Below are 7,144 nucleotides of genomic sequence, written 5' to 3' on the forward strand. Positions count from 1 at the left end.
TAGGATCGCATGATATGAGAGGCAACGCTTTTATCTTAAGTAACACATCTATTGATGGGAAACCAATATCAAGGCACGTCACATCAATGTTTCTCGGTAGAGACTGGGCAACTAATATTTTTAGAGCTATAGCTCCATTAATGCATGGGGGCAATATATGTCTCTTGTTAATTTGGTACTTGCTAAAATCCAATTGGAAGCATATATTTCCCTGTGCATTAATGGAACTATAGCTCCAGAAATATTGACCGCCGTAGAGACTGGAGTCCTTTCTCAGCAAGAATGTTGTCGCATTGTCGTCGCATCGATATGCACAGGGATATATGATAGATGAGTGACAGTTATTAATTGCCACGATGCAAAGATATGCCACAAGTACTCTCAAGGCGATTAAATAACATATACCCTAGTTGAACCGAGAGGCTCATTCTACAGCTCAGTAAGATGTGTAAGCCTCTCTATCTGTCATAAAAATTGCAATTTTGTTCATATCCGCGAAAATAAAAAAAATACAAAAAATAAAAATAAAATAAAATAAAATAATTATACAAAACATTTAAATAATATCAACTCATAAAAAAAATATTTACACTTAAATAAATTAAATCTTTCTCAACTCATATTAAATCCATATTTAAAATAAATCTACACTAATAAATATAAATTCAACATATAAATTCAACAGATCAACCGTAATTGATCTACAAGATTCTTCCTCGCGCTACATAGAGACTTCCCAAGGTGGATTAACCGTTCAAAGGAATTAGCATTCATTAACAGTGTTTGCTGTCCCAGCGCATTCTGATATGCGTAGTCAACGTCGGGTGCTCGGCGTGAAGCTAAAAGATTCCTTTAAAAAAAAACAAATATATAACATATTATCCAATACAGTAAGTATATATATATATTATAAACATGCTCAAATATATATTATTATTTGTAATTATCATTAATAAATCAAATATATTATTATTTTGAAAAACATATTTTATTCTTTTAATTATATTAGATTAATCATTAAAATATCAGTAAATTTATCATACATTTCAATTCCCATTATCTCAAATATATGAAAATTTAAGAACTTTACATATATTGAAATCAATATTAAAATGATAAGGAATCTACGAAATCTAAATCCATGATTGATTTTAATATTAATTGATTGATTTTAATTGTTATTTGATTATATTATATTTTATATTAATTAACTGATCTCATTCACTTATTTATATTATATTACTAATTATTAATATAATATATAAAGATAAAAAATATAATTAATAATAATAATATATATAACTATTATATATATATATCAAAATTTAAAACATCTAAATTATATTTTTTATCTTTATGATTTATGAAAGTATTGTTAATATATATAATTATGAAACTCTCATAATTATATATATTAACAATACTTTCATAAATCATAAAGATAAAAAATATAATTTAAATGATATATAATTTAAGTATTACAAATAGTCAAAATATTGTATTCATTTATTAAAAAAATTCATTTCATAAAAAATTATATCATATAATATTAATAAAAAACAAAACATAAAATATTAAGAAGACTTTTTTCCTAAGAAAAAACATAAAACAATTAAATTTCACTTAAATAATTTATAGTAAAATTTAAGAATTTTTTTTCCGTTTAAATAAATATGACTTTCAAGTAATTAAAAGGGGGTGGTGTCGGGGTGGTGTGGCCTCCCGGCACCCCACATGCACTTCCATATTTTTTTTATTGCTAGGTGTATTGTGGATTATTTTGTTTCTATGCAAAGAGGCGAGCTTTATGTCTCGTGAGTGTTTTTTCCCTGATATAGGTGGGATTTTCCTTCCCTTTTTAGTGTTTGGCATTTTTGCACTATTATGAAAGCTAGTCTATGATTCAAAATGAAAAGTGGGAGTTTCTTGATTTAAATTGGCATCCTAGAGATTTTTCCAAGAGTGCGACTCATTGTGGTAAACTCTCTCATTTGTTGGGTCATTGTGGGAGGTGGAACTCAGGAGGAAGAAGGTGGAGACAACAAGGTAGAGTTTGGCAATGTCAACAACTTCTTCAACAACAAGTGGGGGTGTGCAAGGCAGAATTCAAGCTCGGTGTCATTGACAGACTCGACTTTGGCTCTTCTTCATTTATTTAAACTGGTAACATCTTTCTATGGGCCTTCTGTATTATTTACCTCGACTTCTATATGTTCCTAGCGCGTTATGGGTTTTGGTAAAAGGTACTTGAAAAAGCTTGGTATTATACTTTTTCTTCTGAGTCGGGTGCCTAGCTTCCTTTAGAGTTGGTTTATTATCAGGTATTTCATACTCCTTGAATTGGTTATTAGATGCTTCCACTTGTGGATTCTTTTGGCGGGCTAGTTGTTTTCAATTCTTCATACTATTGTCAGCCCTTGTGTCCATGTGGACAACTTGATTGCTTACTTGGTTTTGAGTCTATGGCATTCTTGGGGAAGTAGTCTTTCCTAATTCTCTTACTCAAGCATTTGTTTTTATGGGGTCGTTCTCTATTTGGGGTTTCTAGAGTTGGTGATATTTTTATTCATGGTTTTGTGTTTGTTTGGTGTTTAATGTGGTCCTCATGTCGTGCCAACAAATTTGTGGTTGTCACGAGGCCTATGGTTGTGGTAAGCAAAGTCAGTGACGTATCTAATTGCAAGCCTAGGAGGTGTTGGTTACTTACTACTAAGTGACCTCTTCGAGTACTTAAGAGGATATACAATGGCTTGAGAATTATGTTTCTCAACATCATCGAACTTATTCAAATTCAATGTTGTTAGAGGAGGTGTCTCAATGGCTTCCCGACCCTGGTCACACCAAAGGAAGAAGGAACCAAAGAGCCAATACATGCATTCTATAACTCTTCATTGGTAGTTAAAGACCTTGTTCGAAAGAGTTTTAAAAGGGAAACAAGAGGACATGAAGGACATCATTTCTTTCGTGAATAATATTCACCAGAATTAGTAGGAACAACAAACATGCCATGACAGATTGGAATCTCGCTTAGCTCACATGGAAAGTCATATTCAATGTCACCAGAATTAGTAGGAACAACAAACATGCCTTGACAGAACAACAAACATATTGGAATCTCATTTAGCTCACATGGAAAGTCATATTCAATGTCACTGGGCTTGAGCGCCAAGGATTGGAATCTCGTTTAGCTCACATGGAAAGTCATATTCAATGTCACTTGACTTGAGCGCCAAAGATTAGACTTCTGAGACACCTAATTTAATTAACATATTCTAACTTTCTTATAACAATCTCCTTTTGATTTTATAATATATTTAGATAAATGTTATTTCTAATTTTCCACCCATACTTTGCATTTTCACATACCAACCAATAAAAATGATTTCTCATGTGGCAAAATGAGCTTGATATAGTTTTGTCCTCAATAATATAATCTATTTTTTAAAGAAATACTATTAACTTAAAAAAAAAATATTGCATTTAGTATTATAATAAAATTTTAAAATGTTTTCTCATAAGTAAATATAAATCCTAATAAAATTTAAAAATATTATATATAAAACATAGTTTTAAATTACAAATTTCGATGCACTGACACTGCTTCACTCGTCGCTGTCCTCGTCATTAAATTCGATAAAGTATTCAAAAGATTCCATACTGCGGTGAGATTTTTGTTACTAGAAAATTATATTTTTAATTGAATTCTGTATGAACGTGCCGTAGTGCATACTGACGAACCAGCTGATGTCTTTGACATAACATTTCCAGGACCATGGATGCCCACCGCATAAAGTTTACAGTTGTGAAGCCAAATTCGCTAGGGTTTCAAGTTGCAACTGGGGCAGCATTGAACCTTCAAACGCCATGAAGCAACCTCTGCTCTCAGTCTCTCGCACTTCGGCATCCTTGCATACGCACCAATGCTTGACACAGGATTGCGGCCATGATCGGCAAGTGAGCGAAACCGAAGATCAGGAGATTCCCCACATCAATCTCTCTGTGGATCAGATTCTGGACCAACATGTGGGTGGTTTCGGTCCGGCTCAGCAGCTTCATGTCCTCATGGTGTCTCTGGCATGGGCTTTTGACGCCCTGCAGTCACTTATTCTCATATTCACTGATGCTCAACCTCCATGGCGATGCACAGCTTCTCAAACGCCACATCTCACACACAATGTGACGCTGCAGCTCCCAGTAGCAATGAGTGGGCAGAAATGGTGCACACCAAAGTCGTCATTGTGTGAAATGGATGGGAGTCTTTGGGAGTGGGTTGATGGGAGGGGATCGTCTGTGGTTTCAGAATGGGGACTCATCTGCCATGACAATTTCAAGTCAGGCGTTCCTGCCTCCCTCTTCTTCATGGGATGTGTTTTAGGTACACTGTTTTCTCATACTGATTTTGTTTTCCATGATGCTTCGTGAATGATAGTTTAGTGTATATACATATCCAAGTATCTAGGTTTAGTGTATATACATATCCAAGTATCTAGGTTTATACATATCCAAGTATCCATACTGATATGGCAGCTGTCAATTATTTGATAGCGCCCATGTTGGTCCGATTGATTATTTGAGAAACAGAGTCCATGTTTGTCTGATTGCTTAATATTTTAGGAACAGGGTTCATGTTTATCTTTATCTAATTGCTTAATATTGGAGGAATCAGCGATCCACATAATATTTGAGCCATGCACATAGATTCAGGGATTAAAAACCAATTCTGAAAATATTATCAAATTTTAAAATTGGGAATATTTTGAAATCTGATTAAAAAAACACAAAAAAAAAAAATTAATTATCTATCTTTGATTTGGATAATGTTTATCAAATCTCAAAATAAAGTATTTATATTTTAAAAACCAGTGCACTTAATACCACTCATTTTCCCCTGTCAACATGATTTTGCATTGAATCCCATGCACGGCAGGTTCATGGTTTTTGGGACCTCTCGCGGATACATCTCTTGGGCGAAAGAGAACATTAATGCTGTCGTGTTTCGTAATCTCAATCTCTGGATTTCTGACAGCACTATCTCCCAACATCTGGATATACTCCTCCCTCAGGCTAATCAGCGGCATTGGTCGTGCAGTCATTGGCACCTGCAGCTTAGTTCTCTCAACCGAAGTAGTGGGGAGCAATTGGAGAGGACAAGTTGGGCTCTATGGTTTTGTTTTTTTCGCAGCAGGCTTCCTCTCGCTTTCCGGCATTGCATACCTTACCAGATCGTCATGGCGAATGGCCTACATTTCGATTTCTGCACTGTCCATGGCCTATTGTTGCCTCGTTCTTCCTTTTGTATGCGACTCTCCCAGATGGCTGGTCATCAGAAAAAGAGAAGACGAAGCTCTGGACATTCTTAAAAACATGGCTGCCCGGAACGGTAAATGTCTGCCCGAGAACGTTCGGATCAGTTCGGCCTCTGCAGAGGGAGTCGAAAATTCTTCCCCGGCGATGATCAATCTGTTAAAAGTGCCGTGGGTGCGAAGGAGAATTGTGGCCTTCACGGCTGCTGCAGCCACGGTGGGCTTGGCCTACTACGGTCTGCTGCTTAACGTGAGCAATATGAAGGTGAATCTGTATGTGAGCACCGCACTCAATGCTTTCATTGAAATCCCGGCCATAGCCGTCGGAAATATCCTGCTTCCGAGAGTCGATCGACGGATTCTTATATCGATTTCTTGTATCACCTGCACTTTGTGTTGCGTTGCTTCTGCCGTGTTGTGCGCAACGGATATTGGGTGGATGCAGATGGTAGTGGAAGCAATGGGGCTCTTGGCAATATGTGTGGGGTTTGATATAGTGTATATATTGTGCTTGGAATTATTTGCTACGAATGTAAGGAGCATGGCAGTGGCTACGGTGAGGCAGGCCTTTATGGCAGGTGGTGCCATCGCTCCTGTCATCGTTGTCATGGGAAGAACACGACCGTGGGTTTCATTTGTTGCGTTTGGAGGGTTCGCTATGTGGGGTGGACTCCTGGTTCTACTTCTCCCCGAGACCAGAAATCGTCCGCTCTATGAAACGCTGGAAGAGCAGGAGGTAGAAGAAGCCAAAATGATCAAAGGCCAGATACCGGAGCCCAATTCCCCATTAATGGCATAAGAAGTAGCGTTCAACACCTAGATAATATTCTGTCATTTGAGGACTATAAAAATTTGTGATTCTATCTTTTATTTATTTATTAAGGTTTGTCTTGGTATATATGTTTTCCCTATTTACATTTAATATCTTAATTATGCTATTAAAGGTTTTTTCATTCCAATAATGTGGTAGTTTAGGTAAAGGTTTTTTCATTCTAATAATGTGGTAGTTTAGCTAACTGTTTTTTTGTCTTCAAAGTCATGGAAATTTTGGTTTATTTTCAGTTTTATTTTCATATAATCGGGTAGGAAATTTTTTTAAAGCTATCAAAATTCAATATTTTGAGTGCTTCAAAGTTTTTGGATGGTGCTGAATTTATTTCCACCATCAAAAACATGATTCAAATAACTCTAATACAAATTTTTTTGAAACATTTTGATCGTGCCATCTCCGTAAACCATTCCATTTATAATTGATAGTGGGTCAAGTATCCTTTGTCCCTAAATCTCATTTATATAAATTTTTTTAATATCTGAATGACCAATTACCTAGTGCAAAATTTCCTCTAACTTATCAGTGTTTTAAAACATTTTTGTCAAAAAAAATCTACGATTAGAGCTTAGTGCGCGAAATTGCTTCTAAATTGTCCTCCGTTTGAAACATTTTAGTATGTCAAATACTTTATCATGGTAAAATGAGATAGTCAAATCCTTTGTGAGGGTAAAATGAGATTAAACATTCTTATCATATAAATAGTGATTAAAGAGTTTTTGGAAGCTATTTAACGTTTGAAAGACTTTTTAGAGGACGTTTAAACATTTGGAGATTTCGCTCGAACAACCCATTAATGTTCAAAGGTTTTAAAAAATTAAAAGTAGTTTTATTTATTGATTAAAAAACTTACACATATTCAATAATAATATTGATCTAGATAAGTCTGTTCATCTAACTGTGACCAGTTCTGAATATAATTAATGCAATTACTAAGGAGTTACGAGATGTTTTTAAATGACTGAAATGAAATTAGTTATTTCGACAGGGATAGTGGTTTATGAACGGCATG

At 35.1% G+C, this 7,144-nt stretch overlaps 1 pseudogene across 1 annotated transcript; it reads left to right on the top strand.

Annotated features, from left to right (window-relative positions):
• The first annotated feature begins 3,819 nt into the window (after positions 1-3,819).
• Positions 3,820-6,102, top strand: LOC149164210 (organic cation/carnitine transporter 1 pseudogene; annotated as a pseudogene). Its single transcript, XR_016260058.1, has 2 exons — positions 3,820-4,375; positions 4,928-6,102. The product of XR_016260058.1 is annotated as an organic cation/carnitine transporter 1 pseudogene (transcript).
• The last annotated feature ends 1,042 nt before the right edge of the window (positions 6,103-7,144 follow it).

This window comes from Pinus tabuliformis, chromosome 5_1 (genome assembly GCF_031772625.1).
Source record: "Pinus tabuliformis cultivar Carrire ecotype Pingquan chromosome 5_1, CPIR1, whole genome shotgun sequence".
Lineage (NCBI taxonomy): Eukaryota > Viridiplantae > Streptophyta > Pinopsida > Pinales > Pinaceae > Pinus > Pinus tabuliformis.